The sequence below is a fragment of the Prionailurus viverrinus genome, chromosome C1 (genome assembly GCF_022837055.1).
Source record: "Prionailurus viverrinus isolate Anna chromosome C1, UM_Priviv_1.0, whole genome shotgun sequence".
Taxonomy (NCBI): Eukaryota; Metazoa; Chordata; class Mammalia; order Carnivora; family Felidae; genus Prionailurus; species Prionailurus viverrinus.
This window is the reverse complement of record NC_062568.1, coordinates 59,810,620-59,823,957: the sequence shown is the minus strand read 5'-3', so window position 1 is coordinate 59,823,957 and position 13,338 is coordinate 59,810,620. Positions and strand designations below refer to the sequence as shown.

The 13,338-nt window shown below is 40.9% G+C and overlaps 1 protein-coding gene across 5 annotated transcripts in view; it reads right to left on the bottom strand.

The window, feature by feature from the left end:
- The window catches only part of STK39 (serine/threonine kinase 39), a 311,497-nt gene that overhangs the window by 235,111 nt on the left and 63,048 nt on the right, over positions 1 to 13,338 (bottom strand). The gene's annotated exons all lie outside the window — the stretch shown is intronic.

Here is a 13,338-nt window from a genome sequence, read left to right as displayed (position 1 = left end):
AAAATCGAGAAGCAAAACACACTGAGCACACCTAGGCACTTTTCCTACTTAAAAACATATGTGGGGGGCTGCTTAAACCATTAGTTCAAAGAAGCTGCATGAGAACTAAGTCATTCATCCAATTATCAACTTGCTGGAATTCAGAAAGGCCTCTTTAGGAGACCACAGAGCCCTGTGGACCGGTCACAGGACACAGAAACCTCAGGGAGCATATCACCCAGATCACTCCCTACTCAGTAGCAGAGAGCCCCATCACACATGACTGAGTGCCTCCTGCCTGCAAGGAAGGCTGCGATAGAGAAAGAAAAGGCTGAGTGAGTCATTAGGGGACCTGGGTCCTACTGCCAAGCCTCAACTCTGGCGGGTCTTAGATCCTCCCTCATCCAAAACTGTTTCTGCTTCTCAGGACTGCTGTGATGGTAAATGAGCAAATACCCATTAAGATGCTAGAACGTAATTTCCCAAACTCTATTTCATGGTAGATAGTTTATCAAGAAAAAAAAAGGGGGGGGGGGCAGACTAGTGGAATAAGCTCAGGAAACATCAGATCCTCTACATCTCACTCTAAAAGGGTTATAGGGAACATTATTACTGTCAAAGACCCTGAGAATTCCTGCAGTAGATAAGCTGTTCTAGTTGAATCCACATGAACAATGCAGTTAAATAATGCTTTGTGGGTCACAATTTAGGAAACACTACTACTATAGAGGAAAATAAGTTTCATATAGAGACACAAAACAATAAAGTTTTGAAATCAAATAGGCAACTTCAATAAACCACATTTTCCTGCAATACTTAAGTTCCCATTGGTTTTGGTGTATTGTCTTAAGTTATTGCCAGATAACTCCTATAAAGCTTCAGTCTCCAAAGTCAAGGGAGATAAAATCAAAAATGAATGAACTATTGGGACCTCATCAAGATAAAAAGCTTCTGTACTGCAAAAGAAACAATCAACAAAACTAAAAGGCAACCAACAGAATGGGAAAAGATATTTGCAAATGACATATCAGATAAAGGGTTAGTATCCAAAATCTATAAAGAACTTACCTAACTCAACTCCCAAAAAACAAATAATCCAGTGAAGAAATGGAGAGAAGACATGAATAGACACTTTTCCCAAGAAGACACCCAGATGGCTAACCAACACATGAAAAGATGCTCAACATCACTCATCATGAGAGAAATACAAATCAAAACCACACTGAGATACCACCTCGCACCAGTCAGAGTGGCTAAAATTAACAACTCAGGAAACAACAGATGCTGGCAAGGATGTGGAGAAACAGGAACCCTCTTGCACTGTTGGTGGGAATGCAAACTGGTGCAGCCGCTCTGGAAAACAGCATGGAGGTTCCTCAAAAAATTAAAAATAGAAGTACTCTACAACCCAGCAATAGCACTACTAAGAATTTATCCAAAGGATACAGGAGTGCTGATGCATAGGGGTACCTGTACCCCAATGTTTATAGCAGCACTTTCAATAATAACCAAATTAAGGAAAGAGCCTAAATGTCCATCAACTGATCAATGAATAAAGATGTGGTTTATATATACAATGGAATACTACTTGGCAATGAGAAAGAATGAAATCCTGCCACTTGCGGCAATGTGGATGGAACTTGAGGATATTATGCTGAGTGATATAAGTCAGTCGGGGAAAGACAGATATCATATGTTTTCACTCCTATGTGGAACTTGAGAAACTTAACAGAAGACAAAGGGGGAAGAGAAGGGGAAAAAATAGTTACAGAGAGGCAAATCATAGAAGACTCTTAAATACAGAGAATAAACAGAGGGTTGATGGTGGGGCGGGGTGGGAGAGGGGAAAATGGGTGATGGGCATTGAGAAGGGCACTTGTTGGGATGAGCACTGGGTGTTGTATGTAAGCGATGAATCATGGGAATCTACCCCCAAAACCAAGAGCACACTTTACACACTGTGCGTTAGACAACTTGACAATAAATTACATTAAAATGAAAAAAGAAGAAAGAAAAAAAAAACACTAGAAAAAAAATAAAATAAAATAAAACTTCAGTTTACCCTCAATCAAGGGTATCAGACTAGTGTAACTCCCTCTCAAGGTGCCGGCCAAAAGCCACAAAAAATAACGTAAGTCATCAAAGAAGCCTTATGCATGCTATTATGTATTTATGATGAAAGAAAAGTGCATTTATGCATCGTATAAATATTTTCAATAATAATGAGCATCTAGTTAACTCTGAATTAATTTTAAATCACCCAGCCGAAAGATTCCAAATGGGGATGCAATCCTTGCACATCCAGTACTACTTAATCCTCAAACTGCCAAGACCCTATTTCTCAGAATACTGGACCAAAACACTATGACATGTAACACACACGTATACCTTAGTTTATATATTTATATAAGTGCTTTTTACCAAGGATAAACATAGAAAAAAATCACTAATTTTTCCATTTTCATTATATAACAACACTTTCCATTCCTCATTTCCTTCATCCATTTAACTAATTACAGGTTTTCTAAATCTGACACTTTTCAATTCAGCTACTCCTGCCCTTTGAACAAGATCTGAAACCTGAGGTCCAGTTTCCATCTGTTTCTGGTGTTAGGTTTTGATATCACGAGATGCTGCTGAAGGAGAAATGCAACACTGAACAGGCCATTCCTACCTTAAGTCACTAGCACCTGTTCACTGTGGGGACGGACGGCTCACTTGGAAGACGTGCAGCATCAGGTAGGGTCCGGTATACACACAGATGCCCCCCGCTGCTCACAGAAAGGAGAATGATGTTTCTTGAAAGTGTGGGTGCTCCACATTCTCATCATTTCACATTTAATGCAAATGAATGCTTATCTAGCTTTCTAACTCCAAACTTTTAAATCATTAATCTAAATGAACAATAAACAACCTATGCCCATATGAAAGCAAATTCTTCTGCACTGAAGCAATACTGGGCCAAACTCTGGAAAAACCCGTTTTCTTGCACTTTCCATTTAGATGGGCAGTATCACTTCCTACTCAGAGTATCAGGTTCTCCAACACTGCAGTGAGCAAACTATTTGTGTTGGGGGTGGGGGCATGCATACATGCGTGGGTATGCACGTGTGCGTGTGCGTGTGCGTGTGTGTGTGTGTGTGAAAGAGAAAGGGAGGGAGGCAGGGAGGGAGACAAAGTAGGGGGGAGAGGGAGAAAAGGGAACAGGGGGAGATGTACAGAGGGAGGGAGAGAGAGAAAAACTCTTTAACCTGTGGATATAACTTACCAAGTTCTAGTCCTTCAAAATTTTGGGTCTTAGAGGTACCAGATGGACATTTAAAGGTCCTGAAGATTTGGGGGCACCTGGGTGGTTCAGTCAGTTCAGCATGTGACTCTGCTTTTCAGCTCAGGTCATAATCCCAGGGTCATAGGATCAAGTCCTGAGTCAGGCTCCGCAATGAGCATGGAACCTGTTTGGGATTCTCTCTCTCTCTGCCTCTGTCCCTCTCCTGCTCTCTTTCTCTCTCTCTAAAATAAAATAATAATAATAATAATAATAATAATAATAATAATAATAATAAAATATAAAGGTCCTGAGGATTTAAAAGAAAGAGGCAGGGAGAGGGACATAGATACTGCCCCTACTAATACACCCCCGGACCAACACGAGGGCAGATGGAGGAAAAGACAGAAAACTTCAGAGCAGACGTACCATCAGTCTGACCACTCATAACCTCACATCCTTCCTTGCAGCCTCACAGTTCCTCTTCACTGCTTCGCTAGGGTTCCATACCCCCACTCCTACATCATGCAATTTCCTACACAAGCCATTCCATGTAGCAGAGCCTCTAATACTTAAAGACATGGTAAAACCTGCCTTAGGGAGAAACAACAGTCACTTAGCCTCAGCGTATGGCCTGTGCTATCACTGAGCCTCCATGATAAGTATTTCCACAAGCAGTGCAGAAATACACTCACAGAAGAACAAATGAGGTGTTCTACCTGCCTATCCAACCTTATTTCAGTTTATACGTAAGCCTTGTGTTTAGTTGCCTTCTAGAGAGATGCAAAATTTTATATTTATATATTTGTATTTTTGCTATGGTCTGAATGTTTGTGCCCACCCCCTGAATTCATAAGCTGATGGCCTCAGGAAAGGGGGCCTTTGAGAGGTGACCGGGTCTTGCGGATGGAACCCTCATGAATGAGATTTGTGCCAGTATAAGAGACCCCAAAGAGGTAGCCTGCCCCTTCTGCCACAGGAAGCAGTGAGAAGTCTGTGACCTGGAAGAAGGCTCCCACTCGACCGTGCCAGCACCTTGACCTTGGACCTCCAGACTCCAGAACTGTGAGAAGTAAATTACTGTTGTTTATAAGCCACCAAATCTGTGGGATTTTTCTTACAGCAGCCTGAATCAATTAAGACAACTGTACATACTTTTTATATTTTATATGTTGAAAATATAAATATTTCCTGAATCAAATGTTCTTTCCATAGAACTACTCTCTCCATTTCTTTTCAGGACAGTGATGACAGCTGCTCTTTGAATCCTTCCCTGGGAACAGTCTACCAGATAAATTATCCAAGCTTTTCCCATTGTCCTAACTTCACTCACAGGATAGGCAAAGCCCTTTATTCCCAAACATATTCATTTCTATTTCTAAAAGTGACAAAAGTATTGCCCAAAGATGATTAAGTGGGTGTGATTTAAAAAAAAAAAGTTTTTAGGGCACCTGGGTGGCTCAGTCAGTTGACCTCCAACTCTTGATTTCAGTTCAGGTCATGATCCCAGGGTCTTGGGATCAGGCCCTGCATCCGGCTCTGTACTGAGAATGCAGCCTGCTTAAGATTCTCTCTCTCTCCCCCTCTGCCTACCTCCCCATCGCCCCCCAGGCCCACTCATGCTCACTCTCTAAGTAATAAAATAAAAAAGGTTTATCCAATTCTCCCTACAAAATGAGCGGGTTCTAAAACTCTATTCCCTTAACTAGGATACAATCCATAGATGCATGATTTGGAACAATGCTTCTCAAACTTGAAAGTGTACACAGATCACCTGGGGACCAAGTGAAAATGCAGATTCTGATTCAGTTGGTCTGGGGTGGGGCCTGAAATTCTGCATTTCTATCAGGCTTCCAAGTAAACTGGTTAGGTCCAGAAACCAGACTCTGAGTGACTAAGTGGTGGAAAGCAAACAGAGGCACTTGGGTATGGGGACAGGTGAAAGGAAGGAGCACCAAGGGCCGCAGTGAAGGTGATGGGGTTAGAGCCTGAGGAGGGGAGCAAGCCCAGAGGCACCGCCTAGCTGAGTCTGACCTGAAGAAAGGGGTAGGAAACAAAGCTAGAAATAGGGGAGACTAGTAAACAATTCACAGGGAGAGAAAAACACGAGGTCAAGATTTGAAGAACTTACACAACTCTGAAATCCGGACAACACATGTGCCAAAACTGCAGTCAAGGACTGTAACACAGTGACTCCCTTGGAAGAGTCTAGTGAAATAGGACAGACATGCCATCAGGTGCCAAAGCAAGCCACAGCCTGGTATTTAATCTGCCCTGTGGACCAAAGAGCTGCTCATGCAGCTTCATCTGAAACACACCACAAACGAAATTTCACAAGAGTGGGAAAACAGGCCTAAAATGGGATAGCAAGAAAAAGGCCTCCCCATCTGCCAGCACTGAAGCGGCAGCCACAGCAGCAGCCCTCTGCTGGGAGCCGGGTGGGCGGACGACAGACCTATGAGGGACACGCACGCGCGGCTGCGAGGCCAGCCTGGCCACATTTGCCCAACCGGGGCACGATACAGGCCTCTCACGTGGGATAGTCCAGGTTTGGTGGGGGACACAAAACACACAGAATATCCTACCATAGAATATCCCGGAAATAGGATTGCTTGGGAGGAAAAAAAAAGAAAAACTACCAAAAAACCAAAAACTGAAAAAAATGGAAAGAAAGTATAAGTGTTTACGAGGGCTTTTGTAATAGTGCTCTATGGCCTTTGTTCCTCCTACCACCACCACCACCACCACGAAAGAAAGAAAGAAAGAAAGAAAGAAAGAAAGAAAGAAAGAAAGAAAGAAAGAAAGAAAGAAGGCAAGGTAGGAAGGAAGGGAGGAAGGAGGGAAGGGAGGAAGAAGGGAAGGGAGGAAGGGAGGGAGGAAGAAAAAAACCATACTGAGGACAAGCAAGAACTGTGGTTCACAGGGGTGGGAGCCACTGAGGAAGAGCTAAAGTCCTAAGACAGGGCTGGCTTGGAAGCTTGGCTAAGCCACTGAGCAGCCCGATTACCCCAGCAGGTTACCCCATGTCCTTGAACCTCAGTGTCCTGTCATAAAAGGAGATTATTAATGCCGTCTACATAGGATTTTTGTGAAATAAGTGAAACGAGACCTACACCACTCCTCGCAGGATGCCTAGCACATAACACAAGTGTTAAAAGACAGCCTCTCAATGTCTCGGTTCCTTCTCTGCAGATGAGCAACCCCATACTGATCGCTTACCTCAAGTGTCCCAAATTCCTGACTCAACCTCAAAGGCACGGAGACAGACGCTGGCAGCAGCGCCTACCCTGCCCTACAGAAACATCAATCACAGAACGCGCTCCGTGTGTCCTGCCAGCTCTAAGAGTCTGTAATGTGTGTATAGGTCACTGGGCCACGAGTCTGTAGCTTTATTCCTGACTCTACGTTGTCTCCCACAGTTTTCCTAAGTACTTCACCCTGTGTTTAATTCATACCACCCTGTCATACTTCATGCATCCTGGTACACCACCTCAAGCCCTTTTGTGATAAGGAGCCTAACATATACTTGTGCAAAGGGTTCAAAACACCTAGCATAGGGGCACCCGCCTGGCTCTGTGGGCAGAGTGTGCGACTCCTGATCTCAGGGTTGTAAGTTCAAGCCCCACGTTGGGTGCAGAGGTTACTTAAAAAATAAAATCTCTTAAAAACAAAAATAAAAAAACACAGAGCACAGAAAAGAGTTTGAAGATATAATAATTAGGAAAAGTTAAAGCCTAGTGTCTTTTGTTCCTAAAACCAGGAGATTCACGAAGTACTGAAAGAAATTTCATTATAGAAAAGAAACAGTTTAAATGGATTCTGAATTCAAAATAATAAACTACACTTAACCAAATTAGCATATTTTCACAGCTTATGTAAATCCTAAATAAGTTCTTCTTCATCTGATATTGGTGGCAAAATATCCCACTCAGCCTTAGTCAGGAATCAAATTTCTCAGCCTCCAAAATCATGTGCAGTTAAATCTGAGAAGATGTTATTTCTAACTTTATTCTAGAGCAGTGGTTTTCAACATTGGTTGCACACTGAAATCACCTGGGGAGCTTTAAAAAATACTAGGGCCTGGAGCCTAGCCCCAGAGATGCTGATGCAAATTGGTTTAGGATAAGAGGCTGGGAATGAAATTTTTCAAAAGCTCCTAGGTGATTCTAATGTTCGGCCAAGGTTGAGAACTACTGTTTTCAAGCTAGGCACTAAGATGCATCATTCCTTCAATGAAATACTGAGAGAAACACCTACCTCTCAGGCACACTTCCACACTGCAACTTTTAATCCTTTAAAAAGGGGAAAATATGTATGATTTACAAACACTATCAAATGAAACCTATATTTCCAAACGCAAGAGATAACCAGATACATCTTTTAAAATGTATGCAACATTCTGCAGGCATTTTAAGAACTCTTTAAATGGTGAGGGTAACCACATTAAGTAACACTTTTCAGAAAGTCATTCTCCAGCTTGCAATTCCATAACAATTCCATAACAGCACCATCATGAAGGGTAACCTAATATTCATAAATAGCCTGATCCTGTAAGTGGCAGAATTAAAACAAAGACAAAAACAAAACCCATAAATTTCTATGATCTCAAATGTCAGCCAAGAAATGGAAGAAAAAGATTGACACAGTTGTTACAAGAGCAATGTATGTTTTTTTTGGACTGTCATTTTCAATCAGGAAAATGTCAGTATCAGGTCTTTCAATGTAAAAAACTATGTATCACATGTGCAGCAAACTCTTACCTCTTTTCAAAGAAGAGTATCAAAAGGGAAAAATCTACTTTAAAAAACATTAAGTGAAATATTTCGACTTGTACCCAAATGTATCAACCATTGTTCCTTGCCATTTAGTTTTGTAGTTATTTTTATAGGACTTGGTATCTGTGTTTATCCAAGTGAAGTCCATTGAAGACAGGATTAGAAATGGGAAAAGTCTAGATAAGACAGGGAAATATTTTTTAAGAAATTAGGAGAAGGAGGGGCCAGGGTGGCTCAAGTCACTTAAGCGCCCCACTCTTGGTTTCGACTCAGGTCATGGTCTTGCAGTTTTGTGGGTTCAAGCCCCGTGTTAGGCTCTGTGCTGGCAGTGCAGAGCCTGTTTGGGATTCTCTCTCTCTCTCCCTCTCTCTGCCCCTCCCCAACCCATTTTGTCTCTGTTTCTCTCAAAATAAATAAATAAGCTTAAAAAAAGAAATTAGGAAAAGGGGAGCAGAAATTCCCTCACGGCCTTACTCAGTGTTGGCAGAGAAGTATTTAAAACAAAAGGTAGAGTGTCATGGGAGTTGGAGAGTGGGTAAATCCCTCGAAATCAGCAGGGGAATCACAAAGGGTAAACATCTACTTGCTGGCAGAAGAGAATGCACATCCCAGAGCCTCCCAGCTTGGTGATGATGTCACAAAGTTGGGCACCCTGCAAAAACTGTCCAAACAAAACAGAAGAATTTTACTTGGAAACGTAAGAAACCATTGGTATAGTTGTTTTCTTCAAAAGAAACAAGGAGAGGGAAAGGAAGGGAAGAATCAAAGTGTGATGTTGAAATACTGTAGGAAAACCCAATGGGGAGGAACCCAATTTCTCCCACTGTTGGCTAAGAGGTTCTTCAGCAAACAGTAAGACAGATGCCCTATGAGTTCTGGAAGCTCTTAAGTTGGCCCTCATGGAATCTGAATCAGATTCAGCTATCAATAACAGCTGTTTGATCATTTAATTGACTACGATTGGGAGTCTTGGAAAAAGTCAAGTCAAAGACTTCATTAAAAACAGAAACAGGAAGAATTTTTCTTGTCCGCCAATTTATGTTGCTGGAAACCTCCGGGCCAACTTTTAGCACAGCTGCTCTATTTGGCTTCATCACCAAACAATGAGAATGTGAGGTCAAGTGTGTCTTTTTCTTTTTTTGTGGTGCCCCCCGTCCCACGCTGGGGGCCAGTGTGCAGCCTGGGGTCTGCCAAGGAACAGCCCCCCTGCAGAAGCAGCCAGAGCCCTGCCCAACACGCTCAGACCTTCTCTCTGTTCCACAGTCCTTCTGTTTCCACAGCAGCTAATTAATTGTGGAAATAACCAAACCAAAATAAAGAAGATAACAGAGGAAAGAACAAAATCCTTGGTCTCAACCCAAGCCAATAACATTTTCCAGAAGGATGGTAAAAGGGAGGTATAAAAAACAAACAAGATGTAACTAAAGTTGTATTCAATCTAAGCGTGTTTTCCCCATTTTCTCCTACTCTGAAAATGAGTATGTGCTGGGTCTCTCTGTTACTAAGCACATGTAAGTTCAGAAACATGTGTCCTTACAATATTCATTTCTGTTTACTCTTTGGAGAAAAAATGAGATGTTAAACATTTTAGCAAGCCATTTCTTTTTTTTTAATTTTTTTCAATGTTTATTCATTTTTGGAAAGAGAGACAGAGCATTAACAGGGGAGGGGCAGAGAGAGAGGGAGACACAGAATTTGAAGCAGGCTCCAGGCTCTGAGCTCTCAGCACAGAGCCCCATGCAGGGCTCGAACCCACGAACCGTGAGATTATGACCTGAGCCGAGGTCGGACGCTCAACCGATGGAGCCATGCAGGCACCCGCCCCAGCAAGCCATTTCTAACACATGTATAAAAATTGACCTAAAAGTAAATTCAACTAGTATGTTTATTATCTGAATCAACTATAACATTTAAATTTCACGTTCCAAATTCTACGAATTTGGTTCTACGAATCACAAGCCAGCTAATGTAACTTTAGAGCTGTAAAAATAAATTCGTTTTGCATATGTAATATTCTCTAATGTCTTAAAAATGTATGTCTTCAAAATATCCAAAAATCTCCCATTCCTAATCCTGCCCTCAGCTGGATTATACTTTGGTAAAAATAAACACCAAAGTGTATGAAAATAATTACAAAACTAAGTACAAAATTTAATATGTGAGACCTGAAATACTCAAAATAGTACATTCAGTAAAATACACTTGTATTTTAATGCTATACCCTTGGTATAAAAGATTCTACAAGGAACAGCCAAATGCAATTCATTACCACATATGGTGAAGCACTAATGAGCTGGGATATGAATAATTAATCTACTAATTAAAAAATTCTTTTGTTCAAAAAGCATGGAAAAATACTTTCATTTATATAATAAGGAAACAACACATTATAGTTTCCAGCTTTTTAGGCTGACATCCTCAAACCAGTATAATTTTTTTCTACAATAAGCAAGGCTTACAAAAGTATGAACACAATTACAGACATTAGGCAAAAATGCAGGGAAAAAAATTTTTTTTTAATTTTTTAAACCTCGGGAAGCCTGGGTGGCTCAGTGGTTATGCTTCTGACTTTGGCTCAGGTCATGATCTTGCAGCTCATGAGTTCGAGCCCTGTGTCAGGCTCTGTGCTGACAGCTCAGAGCCTGCAGTCTGCTTCAGATTCTGTGTCTCCCTCTCTCTCTACCTCTCCCTCCCTTTCTATGTCTCTCTCAAAAATAAATAAACATAAAAAATTTTTAATTTTCTAAATCTCAATTAAAAGGGGGAAGACCCCTTCTAGCTAGAAGAACTGCTCAAAGGTCCCAAATATTGTAATTTATTTTTTTTTTTATTTAAAAAAAAAATTTTTTTTCAACGTTTATTTATTTTTGCGACAGAGAGAGACAGAGCATGAACGGGGGAGGGGCAGAGAGAGAGGGAGACACAGAATCGGAAACAGGCTCCAGGCTCTGAGCCATCAGCCCAGAGCCTGACGCGGGGCTCGAACTCTTGGACCGCGAGATCGTGACCTGGCTGAAGTCGGACGCTTAACCGACTGCGCCACCCAGGCGCCCCCCAAATATTGTAATTTAATTTTAAATAAGTATGAGAGAAGCCTATGTCAGATAAATAAACTATTAGGGGATAATTAAACTATTCTCTCAAATGACCATTAGGCAAAATAAACATCTAAAGCTTTATTCTCCAAAATAACCTACAAATCACAGCTGATTTGTTCCTCTAAAGACAAGTAAAGAGAGTAGCGAGAAAGGGAGAGATGAGTAGAAAGAAAAGAGCAGATCAAAAGAAATAAGAAATAAGAAATAACATTATGGCAGAAAAGCAAAATGAGGGCAGGGGCTTTGTTCTGAGGAAAGTAAGCTCTCGATTTATCTATGAATCGTATCCATGAAATACAGCAAAATATCCTTACAGAAATGATATAGGAAGAGAAGGGCAAATGCCAGATTCTTTCCGGTGGGAGGCTGAGAGGCTCTTTCGTTATGTACACAGGAGACACAGATGGCATCCTATGTACCCCAATCTATGCACTTACGGTGGAATGTTACTGTTACCCTGTAACACTGGAGTGACTTGACTCTATCCGGAATTATAAGCATAATTTGCTAGTAATCAGTGTTTTTCTGCAAGTGATTTTTAAAAGTAACTTCATTAAAAGAATTGATTTTTAAATACACAGAACCATAGACTTCGGTGATAAAAATAAGTTTTGCCATCAAGTAGAATTCCTCAGTGAACAAATGAGAAGACTGAGGCATAAATGATTCGTCTCAAGTCCACGATCCAAGTGAAGACCCGGACCCTCTGACCCAGGAAGCAATTCTCCCTCCATCACAAGTTTCAGCAATCATGGGTAGCTGTTGTTTTTTGAAACAATTTTGCTCACATTTGTCACCCATCATATACTACAATATTTTAATGATCACTACATATTATTTCATAATAGAATCACAAGATGGACCTTTTTTTTTTTCTTTGAAGAAACAAGCACTTTGCCTGGTCCCAGGGCCGGGGTTTCTCTTACACACACAGCATTCCTGTCCCTAAGAATTAAACTGTATGTTTTGATAGCATTGATGTATATGAAGGAATGAGAAAATGCTACTGAGTTTTCTGTGGCTAGGTACCAAAGACAAGACTAAAAATATGAGAGCTCTAGTCCAGAGAAAAAACACTGAGGATATGGCTAAAGTCTAAAAATCATGAAGTCAAGTAAGGTGATGAATCAAAATGTTCATCAATCCCTGGGTAAAAATAATGAAGAGTTCCCTGAAGGTTGGAAAAAGTGGGTTTTAAGATGAATAAAAGGAAGGACGACTATGTTACATTTATGGAACTGTCACCTGGTGACAGAGACCAAAAGATGAGTTCAGAAAGAACAGGTTAATTCTTCACTCATGAAATAGATTTTAAGGGAAGTAAGTGGGCCCTTGAGCAGCATCCCTAACCTCTGAGGCTGACCACAAACGAGAGAACTAAGCTCTTTCAAGAAACCTCAAGGCCACCTTCACATTGAATATACTAGTTGGCATGACAGTGGATCAGACCCATTTAGGAAGCCTTAAATTCCTACTGAAAAGCAAGGAATGCACACTAAAGAATCTGTCTATATTCTGTTAAACCATGTCTAGATGGAAAAAGTGTAGAAAGCTATCCTTAGCTCAAAAAGCTCACCAACCCAAAATAAAAATGAAGAAACTCATTTACCAGTCCCCAGGCTCCCCAAAAAACAGAAATCATCTTTGTTTTCCCATCGCCTGGCTCAGTGTCTAGCACCTAGTAGGGTTTAATAATCACACAGTCCACAAGTTCTGCTCTAAAACTATAAATACCTCCCAGAGAGTGTTAGCCTATTATAGTCATTTACACCACTGCGGGATTAAAAAAAAAAAAAATGTGGGATTAGCAAATCTCGGAAATTACCAAAGCCTCTAGGTTGGAGTGGTCAGAAACACAGAACGTACCAGTAACATCCCCTGCCTCCTGGAAAATTAACCACCAAATCATCATACCTAAAGAGATTAGGATATAGTTACAGGCCAAACTCTACAACATACATGAAAACTTAAAAGAATGCATAGAACAAGAATTAGATTAACTAAATGCTATTCATGTGATGCCAAGAAAAACCTTTGTTCTAGGGTTTTCTAACCTAATTGCCATGAAGATGAGCATATGCCTTTGTTGTCCTATATACACACCCAAAACCCATCCTTCTAATGGGCCTAAGCACAATGTAGAAACTCATTAAATATTTACCAAATAAATTACTAAATGTATACACATGAGATCTGGAACCAAATTATCATTGAGGAATAT